This window comes from Thunnus maccoyii, chromosome 23 (assembly GCF_910596095.1).
Source record: "Thunnus maccoyii chromosome 23, fThuMac1.1, whole genome shotgun sequence".
In the NCBI taxonomy this organism is placed as follows: Eukaryota; Metazoa; Chordata; class Actinopteri; order Scombriformes; family Scombridae; genus Thunnus; species Thunnus maccoyii.
The window spans coordinates 17987679-18008942 of record NC_056555.1 but is presented as its reverse complement, the minus strand read 5'-3'; the positions used below and the strand labels follow the sequence as shown (position 1 = coordinate 18008942).

Below are 21264 nucleotides of genomic sequence, written 5' to 3'. Positions count from 1 at the left end.
ACTGTGAGCTGAGAGACAAATACGATTACATGTTTAAAATCTGTCTGACTCTGGCAGGTGGTGTGCCTTTGCATGCAGACGGGGGGATATTTAAAAGTTAAATCGCTTTGTGTTTCCTCTGAGTTTTATTCTACCCCTATCCTCTTCTGTCTTTAACTTTTAAATTGTCCTCTACTCTGATAAGGCTGTTCTATTTCCTACGGAGACAACTGAAAATTACAACAACTACCCCCAAGAAGTGTAATTTGAAGAAAAAAGCGGGGCCCACTAGGAGCTGGGTATGAGATGTACTCATGGTGACAAGAACATTGTCTAATTATCAGTTAGAGATGATTAGAGCAAAAGCAAACTCTCTGTGACAGTTCTGTAAAGCCATTTGAATGCAAAATTACTCGAAAACTTTACGCACAGAGTTTGTGTCCATGCAAAATGTGTGCAAGTAGCAGCTGGGAAAAAAAAGTTTCTGTCAGTTCTGTCATAATGGAATAAAGATCTTGAGGACTTTTTTGAAAGAAAAAAAAACAAAAATGGATGTATTTCTGTCTGAGCAGTTGGGATAAACACTTGTATTTGCTCTTGGTGTGTCATTAAGTTACAAAGCCAAACTCAGAGTGATTTCATGGGAAATGACAGACAGATAGCGTGAGTCATAAAAATGCATTTTTATGGGATTTTTTTTGTCTTGGTTTGCTTCTACACACTGCAGTCTCATATTGTGTGGACCACAACAAGCTGGAAATTGGAACTGCACAGAATATTGTCAAATAGCCGGTATATCTAGCTCCGCTCAGAAAACCACATTTCACTTGGCACAAATCTTCTCATTCTTGTAATCAAATCTGACCCGCGTTGAGCTCCATCAGCTGAGGTAAGAGCACAAAATGAAGAGAGTGAGAAAGGTTAGAGGAGGATGAGAAGACGGTTTACTTTATTGGTGCAAATTATGAAGGACTCTGGAGTAAACTGGTGTTAGATCAAAGATTCTCAGTCAAGCGTGGCTCTCTTTGTCTCTAAATAAAAAGAAATTGAAATTGATTATGCCAAGTGAAGCAAGACAGTGCAAAGAATATTGGAAATTATTGCTGGTGAATGTAGGAAAAACTCAGTTGAAAAGGAGGGATGTCTTGCTGAGATGACCTCACATCCAAATAATACAGATGCAGCATTCAAAGACCTGGTCTGACATGTGTTATCTACAGTGCTAAAATGGTTAGTGGACTATCCAGTAGTCCAGAGGTTCCATATCTTTTTTACTTGTGATCTTTTGAAATGAAGTGATATCTGTATGGTCTTAAGGCAGATATGAATTGAAAGCCAAAGAGAGATTTGTTTGTTTTATTGTTTTATCAGGTGAAGTTAAAAGTGTCAATATTTCACAAGACAAAAGAGAAAATTGGAGAAAAGTAAAAAATAAACTTAACACATTCACCTTTTCTTCTTTTCTTTCTTATCCTTTTATTCACCTTGTGATCCCTCAGATTTATCTTGGGAGATCTTGTTCCCCATGCTGGGAAGCATTGAACTGACAGAAAATTTATCACCAACAACTTTGATAACTTAATAGTTGTTTCAGTCATTTATCAAGCAAAAATGCAAAACTTTCAATGTTCCCAGCTTATCAGATTTAGACATATGCTGCTTTTCTCTAGTAAATTGAGTCTATTTGGACTTTTTGGATATAGTTGGTGGGTTTACTGTGGCTTTCAGCCCTGTAAATGGACACATATCTACCTTACTGCCAGATGAGAACAGTGATATTGGACGATTCTGATAAACCCAGGAAGTCTTGCTTTTTACAATAGCTGTGCATGGCAACATTATGGCTTAGATAAGGAACCTCAAACACGTGATCACTGTTAGGGAAAGATCATGGTTGTGGTTAATAAAACGAATGGTTCAATATGGATGTAATTACCAGGGATATTGAGCTGCACAAACCCATTCTTGCACTTGTGCACTACTAGTGCATGCATGATCAAAACTCAAATTTGATCCTTTTCAGTTCACTTTCAAGTACAATTTGGCAAAGGCTCATTTTCCACAAAATATTACCTAAGCCTTTTTCCATTTACAGGGAAGTCAGGAATTACTTTACATTCAAGGCATGTTCGGCTGCAGCCTTGTTTTGCAAGATGTACACAGGCTAATTTTAGGAGGTATACGGTAAATCCCCCTGCCCAGAGCGGGATATATTGTACTGCGTATACACACCACTGCTCCTCCGGCCCGGGCAAATGCCCATAGACGAAATAATTCACCAAATAATTGAAAAAATAATTTACAGTGTAACCAATGCTGAAAATATCTGCAACCACATGGCTAGCAATCTAAAAACTGAAATAACTACCTTTCACTCTAGTAATTGTAGCAGTGGCTGAACCTTTTTCAGGTGGTGCTGGAAAAAAACAATGCATTAATCTGCGCAAATGTGTATCCTCATTATGTTTTGCTTCCAGTGTCAAGAACACTGTGGGTTTTATGGCCAGGGTGAAGTTTAGCAATATGGACAGTGGCATTGTAATTGAAAAATGGCTGCTGTGAAGTGCTGGTGCTTGGCATTGCGTTTAAATCACTTGCTGTGATGAGGGTAATAAGAAACCAACGGAGGAAGAATGAGAGATGAGAACACCTTTTATTTTACACTAATTACACTGTAAATTTGAGTGGTAACATGAAGTATCACTGACCAAATCAAAAGGGAAATTATGTAGCACAATTAATTAGCAATCAGGGAGATGGTCAAGCTTTCTATTTTATATTTATGGGTAGATTTTAATACTATTGGATTTACCACCAGAAGGGTTTAATAGTCCATTGGGTCAGCGGGCCAATATTCTCTTCTGCATCACTAACTCGATTACTAAGTGGGTTTATACAGTAGAATTAGTAATGAGGAGAACCTCACAGGATATATATATATAATACTGTATATCTCTTACAGTGAGAGGAGTAATTTGAGTAACTAACATGTTACAGCATGTATTGCTCTAAACGGCGACTACTAATCTTTAATGTTCCCCAGAATGTAGGGGAATTAAGAGGTTGAAAGTTTAACTCACACGGATGACTTCTGATTTCTCACTAGGCCACAGAAACCTGATCTTACGTGTTATGCCTATGAATAGATTTGAAAAAAAAAAAGGGTACTGCCCATGATTACAATCTCCCTGAGATACGGAAGGTGCACTGTAGGAGTCCATCAATGCTCTCTCACAGCTCATCAGAAGTCCCTGGGAGAGGGGAAAAAAAGGAGAGGCAGAAGTGTGGAGTGCTGACTGGCAAACAGCCAAATACTGGCTGTGGCTAGGAAAAAAAAACAACAACTTTTTGGCAGACAAGATGGATGTAGCAGTTGGATGACACTGTCAATGTCTGAAAGCTGGTAAAAGTGCTGTACATATTAAAGAGTAATGATGTTGAAATGTTAATTGGTAAGTGAGAAAGACAAAAATGCTTTACTAATTTCCCATTGGGAGTTTAGAGGTTTAGGGGTTTATTGGGTTTTATTAAGGTTTAAAAATATTTTAAATTACTTTGTTTATTTTCAAATGTTAAAATATTTTTTGAAGCCTTTGTGAAAATCATAAGAAACCCCTTTTATTGCTCTCTTCTGGCTCGATCCAGACGCTTCAAAACTCCACTTATCGCAATATACATAAGCAAAAGTAAATCACATCTTCGTAAACAAACCTCTTTAGCAGTTTAAAATGTGACGCTTTAGGCATCTGTTTTGTTAGACCAAAATTATGCATGCAGCTGTTTTTCCTAGTGGATTGGGGGAGAGGATTGGTGGAAACCAACAGCCCTGATGGGTTTTCTGTGGCAAAAAGAGTGGAGGGATGTTTTTTTTATGAGTGAACTCTGTGTGTCCTATGTGTTCCCAGGATGTTATTATCTCAAACACTTCTAACATTTATCACTCTATAAATTTGGAAGGTAGAATACCAAGATGTAACCAAGTATCCACAGTGGATCTGGTGTGAGTAATCACACTTTGACAATGCACAATGTCACTTAAATTAGAAACTGCTAATGGAAAACATATCTGTCATTATCACAGGGAGTTGTTGTTGTTGATTTTGGAGAGATCTATGTGGGTTTGTCTCAGACAGTTAAAGTGAGGATAATATCACGAAAGGTGCAGAATTTGCAGTTTGATGTGTCGATGTGTGGCTTGCACACGCAGGCAGAAGGTTGCGAACGTGGTGAACCTTGACAACGAAGCTGCAATTCCCTGCTGGATTGGCGATGACACTTCCCCTACTGTGGCTCTCCAACCAGCGTAGCACATGGTGTTATGAAATGTGACACCCAGAGGATCAAGTGAAGGAACCTCCACGCCACACACTGGGTTTGGTTTTATTTTTGTTTTCTCTATATTTGAAAATGCATGCTTTTTTTATTCTTGATTAGGAGACCAGTCATGTGTGCACAAACCACACCCATGGGAGATGTGGGATTGGAGCTCACCCTTCCTGCCCAGCTGCCAGCTGGGCTCAGTTATTGAAATTATCTCATTGGTGTGTTGCTTGATGTCCTTCTTTATAAAGGCAGCCCAGAACAACAGGTGAAAGAAAAACAAAACAAAAAAACAAGTGTCAACATGAAGTAGAGAGGAGCAATGGACCATCACTGAGGGAGCTGGCCTAGATCAACTGCACCACATGTGCAAAGGAAAGTAAACCCTGGTGGTTGAGAGTTGTAGCCTGGCCTAGCATGTTTTTTTAAGTAATTTGACTTTTAATGGAAGTATTACTTTCTTTTAGCAAAAAGTGAAAGGAATTAACCTGTGGATGAAAAGACTGGGAATGTGCAACAGACTATTTATCTCTGATGAACAGACATTGTAGGGGGAAGACCAAAGAAGGAAGTCCAACTGCTTCAAGTCAGGAGGTGGCGAACCTGGCTGGAGCAGTCAGCAGCTGTAGAGAAAAGACACCATGCACTACCAGAAGCTAGAAGAGTGGAGGTTCTTCCACCATAACCCTAATACTAACCCTAACCCCTTACCTCTAACCCTATTCCAAGGCCTGTCGAGATGGGTGGAAATTATTTTCAGAAATACAGACCATGACTGGACAAAAATGCACTTTGGGCCTGTTCTTTTGATTAACCCACCCCACTGTGTCTAGAGCCAGTCCAATCCAGCCTGCGGTGCCCCTGGGCCCTTGAGCACAAGCCTGAACTTCAACCCTCATTCTCTGTCGATAATTGTGTCCCCAAAAGAAAATAAACTGTTGTTCAGACCTGCCTTCAGAGTTGGTGAAGTGGTTTCTAACCTGGTCACTATTAGCACTCCTTTTTTTACACTGCACAGCAGCTATTTTTTGTAACAATGGCAGGTCACCAAAATACCAAACAGGTGCAGGTGAGAAAAAAAGAACAGCACTCAATGGTAAACAGACACAGCTAGCAAATACATAGCTGGTGACTGTAGTGGAGAAGCAGTTAAAGAGCTAGATATTTTCCTCAGGAGTTGGTACAGAGAGAGCAAATATTGGACTTACATTCACCAAGAGTCCAGACACCTACTGCAAATGAATAATGTTCTCTGTAACTAATGGACATGTAAATAAGAAACTAGTCGCTTACAAGTTTGCCATATCAACTTAAAAGGTGGTAACATGTCAATGTTGTATTCACAACTTGTTTCTGCTGTTGCCAAGAGAACCTTATTTTTGTTTTTTGTTTTCCAAGATCTTTCTGAAGCTGTTTCACACCACCCACAATTTATTTAAAGATCCCCTCCAGACAGGGATGTATAAAAATACTCTGCAAAAACACATTTTTGAGTAGAGGAGGACTTTACATTTTTATCAGCTGAACAGCTCCTCCATTTCATTTGTGCATTGCATCTTGGAAGAACAGTGTCCATCGACAGCACGCTCGAGCCATATTTAGTAAGCATAATTTCTGGTTTGAGTATAATTTGTTTTGTCACTTTTCCAGTGGGAACAGATACTGAAAATCTGTTTATGATTAGTATGCAAGTGATATATATCAAAAATACTGAGAATACAGATGGACAGAGAAATGAACAAGCAGCAGGAGTGGTTTGAAAAGTCTTGTGTATATTTGATGTTTTTTTTGTTCCCCACCACTGAAAACCTTTCAAGTGCATCATATCTGATAAGAATTCAAGCTGACTACAGCTGCTGTTTTGTATGAAGGAGTTAAACAACCACCTTTCAAGCCTACTGCAGATAAAAATTGGGTGGATTATTGCTGTAAGATCGCTGATACCCAATTTACTTCTGGAGACAAGCCAGGTGCTGAGAGTTATCTACCGGATTGATGTTGAAAGATAGAAAACAGCTGCACATCCTGCCTGCCGTTTTGAGGAAGTTACTGTTGATTGCGAAGAAGTCATGAATATTTAAGCAATTATAATGAGCGGCTTACTTTTGTGGGGCACTTACTGGCCTCTAAGTTATAGACGAGCAGTCGAAAGGTTGAAGCCAATGTGAGAGCTCAAGAGAAAGTCGTAACTCTTGCAGCAAGTTAATTGGTGGCGCCTGTTGTCTCTTGATATGTTTCCAGCACTTATGCTTCCATTGCTCCTTTTCTCCTTTCTGTCATCAATGTCTTCTTTTTCCTCATTTTACTTCACTGTTCCTCTCCCTCCCCCCTTCTTGTGCATCTTTCTTGGCCTTTTCCTGTTTTCTTCTTCTTCTCTTTCATGCTCACCCATAACGCGCAAGCTGGGAAACAGTAACAACCTCTGCCGTCATAAAAACAGGAACATTGGCTCTTAATGAGCTTGTGTAGTGACTCTTAAAGCGGCAAGAGGAGGCTTCCCATATATCAATGTTTAAAATGGTTGTAAACTTATACAAGAGTTTTGTTTGCTCTGGAACCAGCGGGGGAGATAACAAGACACACACTGACATTGTGCTTACTCAGCAAACTGCTCACAGGAAAAAAAATCAAGTCAGTCAATACTTGTGACACTTGGAACAGGTAACACAGATCGATGAAGTTCACACTTGTATTGGCACCACAAAACAGTAGACATCCCTGAAAGCATGCTTAGACGCCTTTTCTGAGCCAAACAAGCCGTTATTATTCCTTGAATACATGTTTTCTGCAATGCCGGTCAGCATACATTATTCATTATATTTAAAGAAATAAACGTTTGAAGCTGTTTGCTAAGGTGCCGTCGCATTTTATCATTCATTATTTCCCATGTTTGTTTTGTTTTGTATTGAATTCAGAAAAAAAAAAAAAACAGTCGAGCTGTCAAGAAATCTACAGCATCTGTATCCAACCAGGACACCAGTTCTCCTAATTAAATGCTACGTATTTACAGCTCAGTTTGTTGTGGTTTGTTGTCATAATATCATGTTTCCACCAACTCCTGAGGGAAGTATCTGGCTCTTTTGCTGCTAAATGTTCACCAGCTACTCGGGAGCGAGGTTGATAAGAGCAGTGAGACTAAACCAAAGAAGGCAAGCCATTAAACAAAAACACTGAGCAGCTGAAAGACACTAAAATGCTCCATACAGCCGTGGGAAACTGCAACGTGGGATGATTTGTCATACTTTTTTGATATTATACACCAGCTGTTTTGTCTTCACTTCAACACAGAACACACACATCGTTAGATCATTAGATACAAAATGTGCCAATTTCCTTATCTACAGCTGATGATGTTTGTATGTATTACACAGATAATTGTGACATTTAGACGGTCCCAGTTGGCAGTTGATATTTGCAGAACATCTGCAGTGAGTTAGAGTAGCAGAACTATTAGCAGAACACACACATACACATTTAAGAAAGTCCTAAATGGAAGATTTATGAGGGGCTCCCCGGCAGGATGTTGCTTAATCATTTTCCAGATTCAAATATTGGTCTTTCTGTATTTGTGTGTGTATTGGAGTGTGGGAGAATGAAACTCTATAAAGCTCTTTAATTAAGTGAAGTAAGTAATGCAATTTTGGTCTGCGGTCAAGATGGTAAAACTAGGAAAATAAGACCTACAATAACTGGACATATTTGGTAAATTACTAAAATCATCTTAAGCATAATTGTCTGCAGCTTTATTTGCTCCCCAGTGTTGTGAAACAGTTTTACAGTAAATTGCTTTTATTTGTGACCTTCTGTCCTACTATTCACCAGAGTATTTTTGTAACCGTGTCAAAAAGAGGTAACGGGGTCATCGGTGTGTTTGTTTGCATGCTGGTTCTGTTTGCATGCTGTGTTGCTCTAAGTGTATGTGTTGTGTGTGCCCATGTTTGTTTACTGTAGATTGTCCAATTTCAAATTAGCCATTCAGCTTCTCAACACTTGATAACAAGCCAACTTAACTGGGGTTTTAAAAAATAGCCTTTCTTTTGTCAGAGATAATAAAATTAAATATGCAGCTGTTACCGCCATAAACCATCCACACTCAGTGATTTATTTAGTTTATGTGCAGCATGTCAATGCACAGACCCTCCACCCTCCATATTTTACCCTCCAGCTGACTCAGTGAGCAGCATGTTACCTCACACAATGTGTTATATTACACTGCTTTCATTTGAATTCAGTCCAGGGAGACTGTTAGCCTGCAGTGTTTCCACCTGAGAGTTATTAAAGGACCAGTTTGCTAATTTTCAACCTTATCTCTGTCTATCCAAATGAGGGATATAGTATGAAAAACAACAACCATTTCTTTTAATGTTCTCTGTGTCTCTGGGGCACAGCTGCAAAATCTGTTGTTCTTCATGCACCAGCACCATCATTTGACGTGTATAGTAACAACGTAGCTGGGTGTAAGGAAGAACTATAGCAGTGCTGCTTTCTATAGTGGTGCATCAAGGATGTTCAAAGGTGTGTCTCCCAAAATACTCCGCCTACCTTGTTATGCTAGTGAATGAGAAAAGCAGACACTAAAATATCATACTACTAAATACTTTAAAATATCATGTTTCATGATGCAAGGCTGAGACCAAAATTGCATTATGTAATTCATTTAACTAAAGAATGAATTTGTTTTCTGACAGAATACTATATTGGACTTTAACTTTGAACAACAGCAACTGTGTTACCTGTAATGCAGCTGCATAAAGCTTTGACCACAATCCGGTCCAGCTCCTCATCAGCCAAAATGATAAAAGAAACAGCATTTGGTTGCAGTTTTTCACCCCTTCACCCACAATTGTTTTCCAAAAAAAGCTGAGATTGAGACGGCAGACTCTGAGGCTGTCCGCCAACAGTTCTGGCAGCATTCAGGCTTGCGTAACGTTCAAGCTCTTGGTAAGTTTGCATTGGTTAACATAACTTACTCCAGCGTGCCGTTTGTTTTATGATCCTTGCACACTGGTATGATATATATCCAGACTGATGAGGAAATACGTTTTGTAAATGAAAGTAAGCCTCAGTAAAGAGATATATCTGCTCGCTAACTTTGTCTTTGCTAATGGCCGCTCTGCTGGCCTTTAACTCACCGTCAGTAGAGTCAGTCAGTCTGATTGGACTGGAAGCGTGTAATGCATTCTGTTTGTTGTAGGATTCTCCCTCAAGAGCAGTATGGGGAACCTACAGCCTTTATCTCAGTTTCCTCTAGTTATACGGCACCAATTTCAAAAGTAATTGCACGTTTCTACTGCATAGGTTACCTAGTCAGTCAGCTCGAAAAGGGGAAACCCTTCTCTTGTTCAATAACTCATATGCCTGATAATTGTCTTTTTCTCTCTCTCTCTCATATGGGACTAAATTTGTGCCATAATAATTGAACAAAAGCTCCCAAAAAATCAAACAAACAAAAAAAGATTGGGATATCTCTTTTGCGGTCACTTTTTTCAGTTTCGCTGCTGAATTTTTCAGTTTCTGTTCTGACACAAGCAAACAACAAATGTAACGTTATTGCGTCACATTCTTTAAATTCATATATATTCAGTGGTCAATGTATCTTACTATAATTACCAATAATAACCTAAGAAAAATTATGAAGACTCTTACCTTCTATTACCAGTTGTGAGAAACAGAACAAGTTGGCTGGGGGAACAATTTAAGTCATACCACTTTACGCACCTGAACCATTGACCTGTCCCTCCAAAAGTACTTGACCAATGGGGACGCAGCCCTGTAACACCCACCCACATGAGAGCTTTGTGTCAGAACTGTACCTGAAGAATAAAGAACTGAAACTGAAAAATTCAGCGGCGAAACAGAAAAAAATGGTTGCAAAGCCCTATCAGTGAAAGAAAGTGATAATATTGTAATCAAATGTATTACTTTTGTATAGTTTTATTGTAAGTTTTTCCTTTGGGGTTAATTTCTTGTTTTCAATTTATTTTTATTCACTTTCAATGTATGTTTTTTGTTGGATTCTTGGGAGATTTTGTCCAGTTAGACACAAATTTAATGACATACCCTTGGTTGACACACAAAGCATTTCTATACATCCCATTGTATAATTCTAATTGTTCTTTATCTCCCATGCTGCCTCTAGATCATGAAAAAGACACGTATTATCATTAATATTACTATTATACCACTGCATAAAAAGACTGTGAGATAATTCAACACATTTTATCTGACTTGTGGATTGCTTCTGTACATTTCCCCTGTGAGATACAGTAAAACCCTGAAAGCTCATCTTGCTCATGGTTTCTTCAATAAATACTGATTTCCAGTAACAGGCTTCCAAATGCCAATTTTCTACTTCTCACACTTTGCTTCTTTGGTGTTTTGATTTTTTTTTTTTTTCTGCCAAGCCATGAAAGCTGCAGAGAAGCAGTCAACAGCCAGTCTTATCTAATTTCAATGTGCAGAACTCTCACTTTCTTCTGCACACCCACTCATCATACCTCACAGGTCTCGTTTAACAAGTTTTAAAGGAAAATTGTTGTGATCCACAGAGACTATTAGCTTCTCAACAAAGCCTTCGGCAGTGCGGTGGTCCCATCTGCAATCATGCATCTCTATACTTAGACATATCTTGCTTTCCAGAGCGAAGTCCTACACAGTAATTAAAAAATGTACAGTAGACTCATTTAAACATATCCATCAAAGGCATTTCCGGGAACACTGTACTTACACCTGCTGAGGTCGATCCTCTTACAAGAAACAACATCAGTTTACATTTAGAGTCTGTGACATTGGTCCAAATCCAGGTATGATTTGCATTAACCCAAAACCTCTTACTTATCATTGAGGAACTAAACCAACAGTTCTGGGTTCATGAGGACAGGTTGACACCATTGGTGACAGACCTGCTATACTGTGATTGTAGAGGACAACATTCAAGCTCCACAAATACATACTTTTTACATTTTTTATTGAAAAGTTGAGGCAAGAGGCTTTCAACTGTTGAAGATAAAACTCTGACAGCCAACACTGTCATTCAGTATTCACATTTTGATAGTGGCACCAAATTAGAATTTTGCAAAGAATGCAAAGCCTACGTCCTTTGTTTTCACAGATGTGCATCAACGCCCCGACCACTGACCAATCAGATCACTGGAAAAAAGGAGTCATCATTCCTACGGGATCCCGACGAGGACAAAAGTCCTGAATTTACAATAAAGTGACAAGTAAAAAAGAGCAATGTATATTTTTATAGGTCAGTGGAAACATTTTATTGTTCCAGGCTTTCTATTACCACTCCGGTTCGATCGTTGACGTCACTAAACACAAAACATGATGATGATTTTAGCGGCATTTTAATTGTGCAAAGTTGATTTTATCCCCAGAGTGATAGCTGACAGTGTGGATGAATTTACTCTCTGATTCCATCACCGCAGCTCAGAATAACATGAGACAACTGTGTGATGATAACTGGAAATAAAAATGAAAGATTGTCTTTTATAAGAAAAATAATCCACACACTGTTAATTGGCTCCCATGATTATAAATGCAACATTTGGGTCAGATAGACCTCATCAGTCATTAACTATTGTTCCACTCTTTGCTTCAGTAGAAGAAACAGTCTGGTATTACTTTTAAGTTCTTTTATGTGACTTTATTCATGGTTCTGATGATGTTGCTCGTAATTAACAACCCCGCCTCTTCCATGTGAACACGCTCATAGCTGGATAGCAAAACACAGAGTTGACTGAGCTAGATGATAGCCAGCTTTGTAGTACTGGTTATCTTGGCGGCCAAAGTTACTCCTAGTGAAGCCAGCTAATGAAAAGATATCCCGGGTATGTTGAACTTTCTTTGTAGTACAGACCCCAGATGACACCCAAACATATCATAATTCAAGTGTGAAGCCAAACCAATAATAAACAACAACAACAAAAAATAGCTTCATGCAAATCAGGTTGAAATTTCCCCTAAAGCTCTGTGATGATTTGATTGAATAAGACAAAGAAACAGGGATGCAGTGGAAGGCCAGGAGGCTTGAATTTCATCGAGTGTAGACACAAGTCTGTGGAGGAGAACATTATTACTGCAGTTCCTGAAATATGTATTTTGTATGGTCCGTTGCCTCCAAGAAAACTAATACTAGCATATTTTTAGTAAACCAGCTTAAGTTTTTCTAGATGATAGATCCCAAGTTATGTGAGGCAAAGTTGACTGTAGTGCTGCTACAACTGACGGAGGGGATTGAGACTTGAGCCTGCTGAATCCCTTCTTCTTCCCCCACCTTGTTCTTTCCCTCCCTTATTCTCTCTTGTAGTTTGTATAGCAATAAGAATGCACAGAGTAATTATGAGCAAGATTCAGAGTTTTTACATCAATAGCGCTGCTGGGATGTATAAAAAGGTAAACAGCAGCATGTTTGCCTGATTAAAATTCCTTTGGTCTCCACTTTCCAGACTTCTAATGCATCAGTTCCAGAGGTTGTTGTTTCATATGGAAAAAAAAAACAAGGCAACCACCCAAAGTCATTCCAGTAAAAAATGTCATTCTTGTAGTGAATGGCATGTAAACTGTGGGGAAATTAAATATTCAGTTTTGTTATTTGTGGTATTGAAGGAAAGTGTTCACAATTAGTTGTTAGGCAAACTGTTATAGTTTGCAATTCAGATTAACATAACTTCATCAAAGGTTAGTATGTTGTATTTAATTTTGGTGGCAGTTTTAGCTGTCATACTTTTAGTATACTACTAGTAATACTTTTTTTTTCTAACCAAGGAACATCAGTGATGAAATATCAAGAAAAATACAGGAGAGATGATCAAACACAAACCAAACTCCACATACAGAATCCGATCAAACATCCATGTCTACAAAACAAAAAGAAGATAGAAGATAAAGAACATTAAATAGTTTCATCACACTGGGAGCCAATGAGCATTTGAATCTTTCTGAAATAATGACACAGTGCCTGTGTTGGATCTTACAGTTGGGATCAAGGTGATCTTGTGATTACACCCAAAATTTGGCCCAGAATCCTTAAGGTTTTTTCCCAGTTTAGTGTCCCCTGGTTTTGGTTTTACTTCATAGGAAGCTATTAAGTAAATAAAATCATAACTGAGAATCTTCTATCAGGACTGCATTGTTTCTGTATGTATCATGTTTGCCGCTATCCTGTCAAAAACAATATATATTGTTGGGAAACACATTACTGAACTGATCCGTTTTATTTTCATGTACAATACACACATACTGTAATGCACGTACACAAACACATGACATTTAGTAATTGCTGTTTAACCACTCGTACTGGCCTGGGACCATCACATTTCCAGCAAATCTCACCTCCTCTAACAGTAGCATCCTATGGGTCACCAGCCTTCTCATACCCAATGCTCTAAATGCATTAACATTGTTCCAAACCATTAAACGAATTTTCACACAGCACAGTACAGAAGCAGAGTACACAATGTAAGACATGATTCAATTACTTGGAGACATTCCGCGTGGGGCAATATTTTCATATCAGGCCAGAGTTTCCCTGTGGCTCACCGTCTGTCACGAGGGTGGATAATATCACATTAATGCATTTCAACATTTACCATGATGGCCTCATTGTGCTGCAGCTACTCAGCGTGAAGGACAATAAAAAATAAAAAAAAAGCGAGGGAACACACATGTGCATATCAAGCAGCTGTGATTGAATCCCCAACAGCTGAAGCTCACTGGCGTCTGCGGCAGGGAATAAAAAAAAAAAAAAAGAGTAGAGGAGTCGATTTAAGTGCTTTAACTCTCACTTATTCTCCCAGAGCTCGGGGAAAAAACTGATCCCAGTCAATGTTTATAATTTATATTTCCACCTACCAGTGATTCTCTCAAAGGCCTGCAGTGAAACCCAGCCTCAGCACATCTAAATGAATTTTCATAAAAGACTAAATGAGGATCTGTTATTAAATTAAATGCTGTAAGAGTTGTTCTCCCTCGTGTTCGACACTAGTTTGGGTACATTTTTACATCGCATTTTAGCAGTTTTAGCACAACAAGCATCATTATACTTACTTTAGGAGTTTCCGTATCACACTGGGTAATTGCGAACGCAACTTTTGTCTATATCTTCCTTAAATGAAGTTCGGGATGGTGATGGTTGTTCTTCTCCTCTTCTCAGCAGCAGGGATGTACAAAGAGGGCTGATGGGAATCCACTCATGCATATTGTCCTGTTGTGACAGCTGCTATCACAGGCGCAGGCAAACAGCAGAAGCAGTGATTAAGGCACAAGGTTTGAGGTGATGATTAATAGTGTGTACTTTTTGTTCTGTGCATGAAAAATACAAATACATAGTTTTATTATTATTAAAGAATAATGAAAACAAAAGATAAAAAGTATTTCTTATTTCTAATAAAAGCAGACACAAGAAACTAATTTGTCTTTTTTTTTTATTAATTGGATTTGACTGGTTGTGTCTTAAAGCAGAAAAATGTGCCACCAAGCGTAGTACAGAACAGGTGTAGAAAGTACTGACACATGTTATTAATAAAAATTAGATTTCAGATGCTATTAGAGCAGACAAGTGTAAAGTAGTTCAGGTTTCTGATACATCACAAATATGTGTGGAATCAATTAGTCAGCTCATTTAAAACTAGTGATTAGTCTGAACATTGTTAACACGTTGTGACTTTGCACAATGATGAAGAGGTGATTTCCTCTAAAAACAAAATGCAGAAGGTAAAGAGAAGCACACTGGTTCGCTTAACAGATACCGCCAAAAAGAGCTTTATTATCGTTCCATATCTCTCTACTTTCTTTCTTTTCTATTCTACCCAAATTACCCAGTTCTGGATGATTTATGTGTCCTGTCAACTAAAATGTAACCAACAGTTAGCTTTGTTTTGTTGTTCTGTATAAACTTACTTCTTCCACCTCATACCATAGCTGCAGTTCAAAGATTTTAGGCATCTCACCTTATATTTATAAGACTAGTGTCTGAAACAAAGAACTGGAAAGCAATGAAAGAATGAGCTTTAAGGTTTTATTGATTAGAGTGCTAAATCTCTGACAACCTGTGGCCCTCATCTTGTTGTGGCTCCTGAAATGCCACAGCGAATTTCTTTACAATGTGCCATAAATGAATTGCTCATGAGTGAATACAGGCTGCTGGCAGTTGAGATTATGTGTGTATGAGGGTGAGACAGGTTTAATGTATTTATTGTTTTTAATAAATTGAGTTGATTTGAAAGGGCAATCTATAATGCTGTAGATGTTCCCTTTTATATTATTTGTATGTCAATACATACCAACCATGTAGAGTTCCACTTAAAAGACTGATGTTACTGTGAAGCGTACATGTGGGGAATGTAAGGACCCTCGTGTACACATGTCCATACCAGACTGCCCTGTGCAAAGAATCGATTTTGAGTTTCACTCAGCTAGACGTGAAAACGTGATAATGTTTTGGATCACTTCTCTTGATCACTTGGTTGGCAAATTATGAGGCCACAAGAATCGGAAGCAGCTTACATTGATCTGTGAAGTCTTGCCCCGGGGTTACTTGTAATCTCTCTGCCAGGAGCACCTAGGTCCGCTCAATAGGGCTTGCAGGCTCAGCAATCAAATTATACAGATGCTGCCTCAGTGGGATAAATACTGTAGCACAGCGAAGATGTGTGATACATGGAGTAGGTACTGTGTTAAAAGGGGAACATTCCCATCTGAAATAGAATTGTCATGATATCCATAACACAGGTTAATCTGTACCTACAAAGGCAAATAGTATCTAATCTTCACCAAGCAGCAAATTCAGTGTCTCTTCTATAGTAAATGGATTGACCTTGTGCACTAATAAAGTGTTTGTTTGAGCTTTTAAATCAAAATGACCTTCATTTTCATTATATGGGAACAGTTACGAATCATAAACTGCGACCATATCCTATAAAAAAGGTAGAGTCGGTGTGTCTGCAGTCACTGTCCTTTGCACAGTAAATGCTCGATGCATTTGTGTCTTTATTACATCTTTAGGAAATTCCCAGCTCTCTTGTACACAACATATGGAAAGACTAATCATGACCATCAGTGATCTTTGCAGACAAAATATTTCTTACAATCTTCAAACTGTAAGACTTAAATGTCCTTGTTGTGGTTCCAAAGTGCCAGGCTTAATATAAGCAAAGAATGATCTATAATGATGCAAGCACTGGGTACAGTGACATTTCAGACTACGCTTTTTGAGTTAAATTTAGAAATGTATTCATTCTGAAGGCAATCTCAGAACCCATCAGCTAATCATGCATGATTAGTCTCTGGGGGGAATGGGCAATGCAATGGGACTGCAGTGCAATGATGAAGAGTAATCACTTTTTACACCCACACATACAGTAAAAAAAACCAAATGAAGGGTAGAAACACATGTATAACTACATATTTGGTGTATCAGCTGCACATACTCTTGTGGGTTTGTTTGCTGAGAAATGAAAATCTGAATTTCTGAACATAAAAACGACATGAGTCTCCCATACTGTCACCAGACATTCTAATGTCACAGGCCATGAATTCTGCACACTGTGTTTTATGGTTATTGAGGTAGTTACACCACTGAGGAAGGGAGGAGACATGGATAAAAAGACTTGTGCAAAGAGATGCTCACTGGATACATCATTTACAAACTGAATATCCCAAGGGTTTGATAGAAGAGTATGCATTGCCATGCTTTACTGGTAATGTCTTTAATTTAAACATTGTGTTTTTAAGGATTGTATTTGTGTAAATAAATGTGTTCATTGTAGTTTTTGTTGCGCATACTTTAACATGCTTCAACATGGCTGACCTACACTGATGTGATTATTCTGGAAGTCCAAGGACTGTTATGTCAAGAATATATACTATGTCATTATAGAATTGAGCATCGAGCATGTTCATAATACAGCAACAGTCGAATAGTGATAACAGATTAAAGGTAAATGCAAGGTTAAAAGGGTGAGTTCATAGCAGGTGCATAAAACAACCTATTAATGACGCTGTCAGCAGATATAGACGGACACTTTTCCAGAGTCCAGAGACAAAAAACTGCAGAAGGCAGCTTAACCACAGATCTTTGTCACAACATAGTGAGGCTCAAGTCCCTGAATAGACTTATTGACATGTAAGACTAACTGTAATCCAGTGCAAAGACTTTGGAACAAGGCCAATATGAGCTCTTTTCTTTGCCCCAGTTAAAACTCAGGAGCAGCATTATCTATGAGCTGTAACTGATTTAGCCAAATTTTTGGAGAGACCTGAGAGCGAGGCATTGTACTAGTCGAACCTACTTATATAAAGGTATACACAAGCTTATTTTTGGGAGAAAGAAAGGATGCTGAATGCTGCTCTTGTTGTGTTCCTTATGTGAGGGGGGACCCAAAAATTCCTGGAAGCCTAGCGATAGCAAGGGAGAAGGGTGTGGATTTGCCGCTAGGTATTGTATGCCTCCAGCTTGGTGAAACTAAAACTATGACTGACAGGGAGAAGATCTGCCACCGTGGGAAAGGAAATCCAGGAAGAATTGAAGAAGAATTTGGATGCTGTGACAAAAGATGACTACAGGAAATGTTTCCAAGAATGGTAGAAGCACTGGGACAAGTGTATTGCATCTCAGAGAGAGTACTTTGAAGGGGATTGGAAAGGTACTACTGAAAGATTTATTATGACAGGTTTTTTTTATGTTTTTTTTTTTTTACAATTCTGGGAATTTCTGGGTCCCCTTTCGTATAAAACTAGAATGTTAGATACGCCTTGGTTTAATGATAGTGTAGTAAATTGTAGTACAGTTTCTGTGGTAGATTATTAGAAGCAGTTTCTGCCTTGAAAGATATGTTCATTGTCCTAAAATGGGGATAAGATCATCAGGAGAGACAGCTCTATACAATTAGGTGTCGTCTGCATAACAATGAAAGTTAATATTGTAACATGTGAAGTTGAAAAATAGTGAAACCAGAATTGAGCATTGTGGCACTCCATTGGGAATGTTCATCCTGTTGGTGAGAAGTTTTAGTTTGAGACAGAAATGTTATGATAAGTGATGTCATTGATTGAAATCTAAGGCTGCACGTCAGCCCAGAAGTACAAGAAAGGAGTTTACATGTATGTATAGTCTATGATCACTCACAACATTCACCAGAACAGTTTCGGTGCTGCATTGTTCTGAAACCACACTTTTTTTTTAAAAAGTGTTTTGTTTAAAGTAGTCTGTCAACGGTGAAGTTTGTAGCTTTTTTCACTGCATTTCATGTCCTCTCTTTGAAAAAGAAGAGAGAAGAGAGAAGAGAGAAGAGTTTCAATGCACACAAACAGATTCTGTTCCTGTCGTCAGGACTGTACACTCCATGGGAAATGAGTGAGCTACTATGTTGTTTCAGTTGTCAGCCACCAGCCTCACTCTACGTTAATGTAATTGATTTATTACAGCAGACACAGTCACACAGGATGCTGGGGACCCACATGAGTGTTAAACACCTTAGCTTTTCTCTCAACCAGCTGTTTCAAATTACTTGGATCTCCCTGTGTTCTTTAATGGAACAGCAATAAAATATTCATGAAAGTTAATAAAGCTTGCCTTATTAAGTCATAATTAAATTCGCTGGCTTGTTTGTGTAAACTTGAGTGACTGCAAACTTAAAGGATACATTTATGACTTACAACTGATGTTTGGATTATTCATAGGTATGAGTTCAGTCAGAAAAGGCACTTGGGACTAGAAGTGACAGGAACAAGAAAATGTATTTAACAAGCATAAAAGGAAGCTGGCTGATAGAGGTTTAGTACTGGCCCCGTCTCCTGGATACCACAACAAATGAGGGCCTTTATGCTGGTGGTGTGGTGTAGGAGGGTCAAACAAGGACAAACTGCAACAGAAGCATATAATAGTGGCAATTACCGCAGCTTGACGTGGAAACCAATATGGAAGTTCCTTAAAGGGTAATGCAACCGACGGCCACTACATGCTGGCTCTAATTGATTCATATTCAAAAAGCATCAACTTCTCTCTAGAAAAACTAAGTCAATAATGGTCTCAATTGCTAAATTCAGGCCCTCTGATACATGTGCCAGTGGTCATTTTGGAAATTATTGCTCCATTAATAAAATTTGGAGACTTATATTAGCTTTGAGGTCTGCCATGCTGGCGTTGATTGACAGCTGTGATTGACAGTTCGTACCTGTCCTTTTAGCACAATTCAGCTAGAGTAGCTAACATTAGCTCAAGCATGCACTGGCCAGTGTTCCCCGTAAGCTAGCGTTCGCTTCAGTCCGAGGTAGCAAGGCGTGTTTCCAGAGCATGAAAGGCAACGCCGCGCACTGTGCTTCAAACCAGCTCCGATATAAACCGATGGTTGACGTCACACCTCACTATGTCCATCTTGGCTGATTGGCTAAGAGCAGGCCCACCCAGTTATAGTAACATAATCGCAAGACAGAGATATATGAGGAGAGTGTGCTGGTAGAGCCAGGTGAGGGAAGTATCTTCCTGCTTGAATTTATGTTAAGAGCTTAATTTATCCATGATTCCGGGCTGACTTGCTTGCACATCACAAATATACGACAATGGATTCATTAAGAAAGCTGTCTAGAGTAAAGATGACAAATAACATAATCTAAAATGACAAAGACAATGGAATTGAAGCAGAAAGACGTAGTCTGAAAGATGTTGCCACTTGCAGTTGACAAATGAATGCAATGTGAGAGAAATGTCAGAAATGATGACAAACAAAGCACAAGGCGCACAAGGCGCTTAGGGAAATTATGGCAACGGCAAAGAAAGGGAAAACAGTTCGGGTGTAATGGAATTGTCACAGGCTCACATCATTGATTTAATGCATGCAGTTTCATTCGTCTCATTCAAAGCTAATAAGCAATGAATAAAAGGCCCAGTCATGACTAAATATCAAGAGGGCAAAGAGGTGACGGGAATGAAGATGCGCTGGCCCAGTGGTTGGAGGTGAAGGGGTGGAGTCCGCCTTCTCACAAAGCAGTATTGTGTGTGTACTATTGTATACCTATCATATAATCTACTTTCCTTGCTTCACTCTCTTCTCTCCTTTTATGTCTTCATTTCAGAGTATATTTTAAAAGCATGCAAACACATTAGGCGATACGCTGGATTGGGTTTAATTTGTGTCCCATCTGTTCCTCTTTTGAATTCGAATATTTTTTGTCTTTGATTGAATATGCCGTTTTATCCCCAGTCTCTTACATTTTAATTATCCCCACCCTCTACTTTTTCCTCAGCACTATACCGGAATGTATCCTGTAAAGCTGCACTCGTTGAGGCCTTGAAAGTTCTTTAGTACTGTATTGGCTGTTGAAACAACTGCAGCCCAAAGGGAGCAGGCACTATCATTAGGCCATAAAACAGATTTTACACATCAACTGCTTCTGCCCTCTCAGAGTTAACTCTTGATTCTTCACATCAGTATTCTAGCAACGATTAGATTCTGCAGACTTCACTGAACAATATGGCTGTGTTTTTGCAGTAATCAGTCAGTCCCCTGTCACCTGAACTACAATGGCTGCAGCCACATTCCTTCTGAAGGCATCCAAGGAATGAAGTTCCAGTCGCTAATACTTCAGCCAGAGCACCATGCGTCCCTGAGATCAATGGCTTCTGAGTTATGACTTAAGAGCAGTGACAAACCGAGTAGCTGGATTTTTTTCTCCATGCTTGCCAGTCTCATCTACACTCCCTGCCAATACAGAAGTTCTTCTCTACAATGCCCTGGGCTCTGTTTTGTTTTCTTTTAAAACTGTGTGTGTGTGCAGGCAGAGAGGTTCAAGGGGGCGTTTGAGGATGCAATACAATTCTCTAAGCATACATCCACAGTTTTCTGTCTGCTCCTCTATTGTGCAAAAATGCTGGGAGGTTTTAGACTAAAAGCATGGTCGTTTTCTTGTTTTTGTCTTATTAGGGGACACAAGGTTAGATCACCCTCTCTCACTATTTTTTCA

At 38.9% G+C, this 21264-nt stretch overlaps 1 long non-coding RNA gene across 2 annotated transcripts; it reads right to left on the bottom strand.

Annotated features, from left to right (window-relative positions):
- Positions 1 to 13501: 13501 nt before the first annotated feature.
- LOC121891064 lies at positions 13502 to 14607 on the bottom strand. 2 transcript variants are annotated; one of them, XR_006094029.1, is made up of 3 exons: positions 14353 to 14607; positions 14158 to 14203; positions 13502 to 14025 (listed from the first exon to the last, which is right to left on the bottom strand). It is a non-coding gene; the product is annotated as an uncharacterized LOC121891064 (long non-coding RNA). The 2 variants fall into 2 exon arrangements; XR_006094028.1 differs by having other exon boundaries at positions 14158 to 14607.
- Positions 14608 to 21264: the final 6657 nt, after the last annotated feature.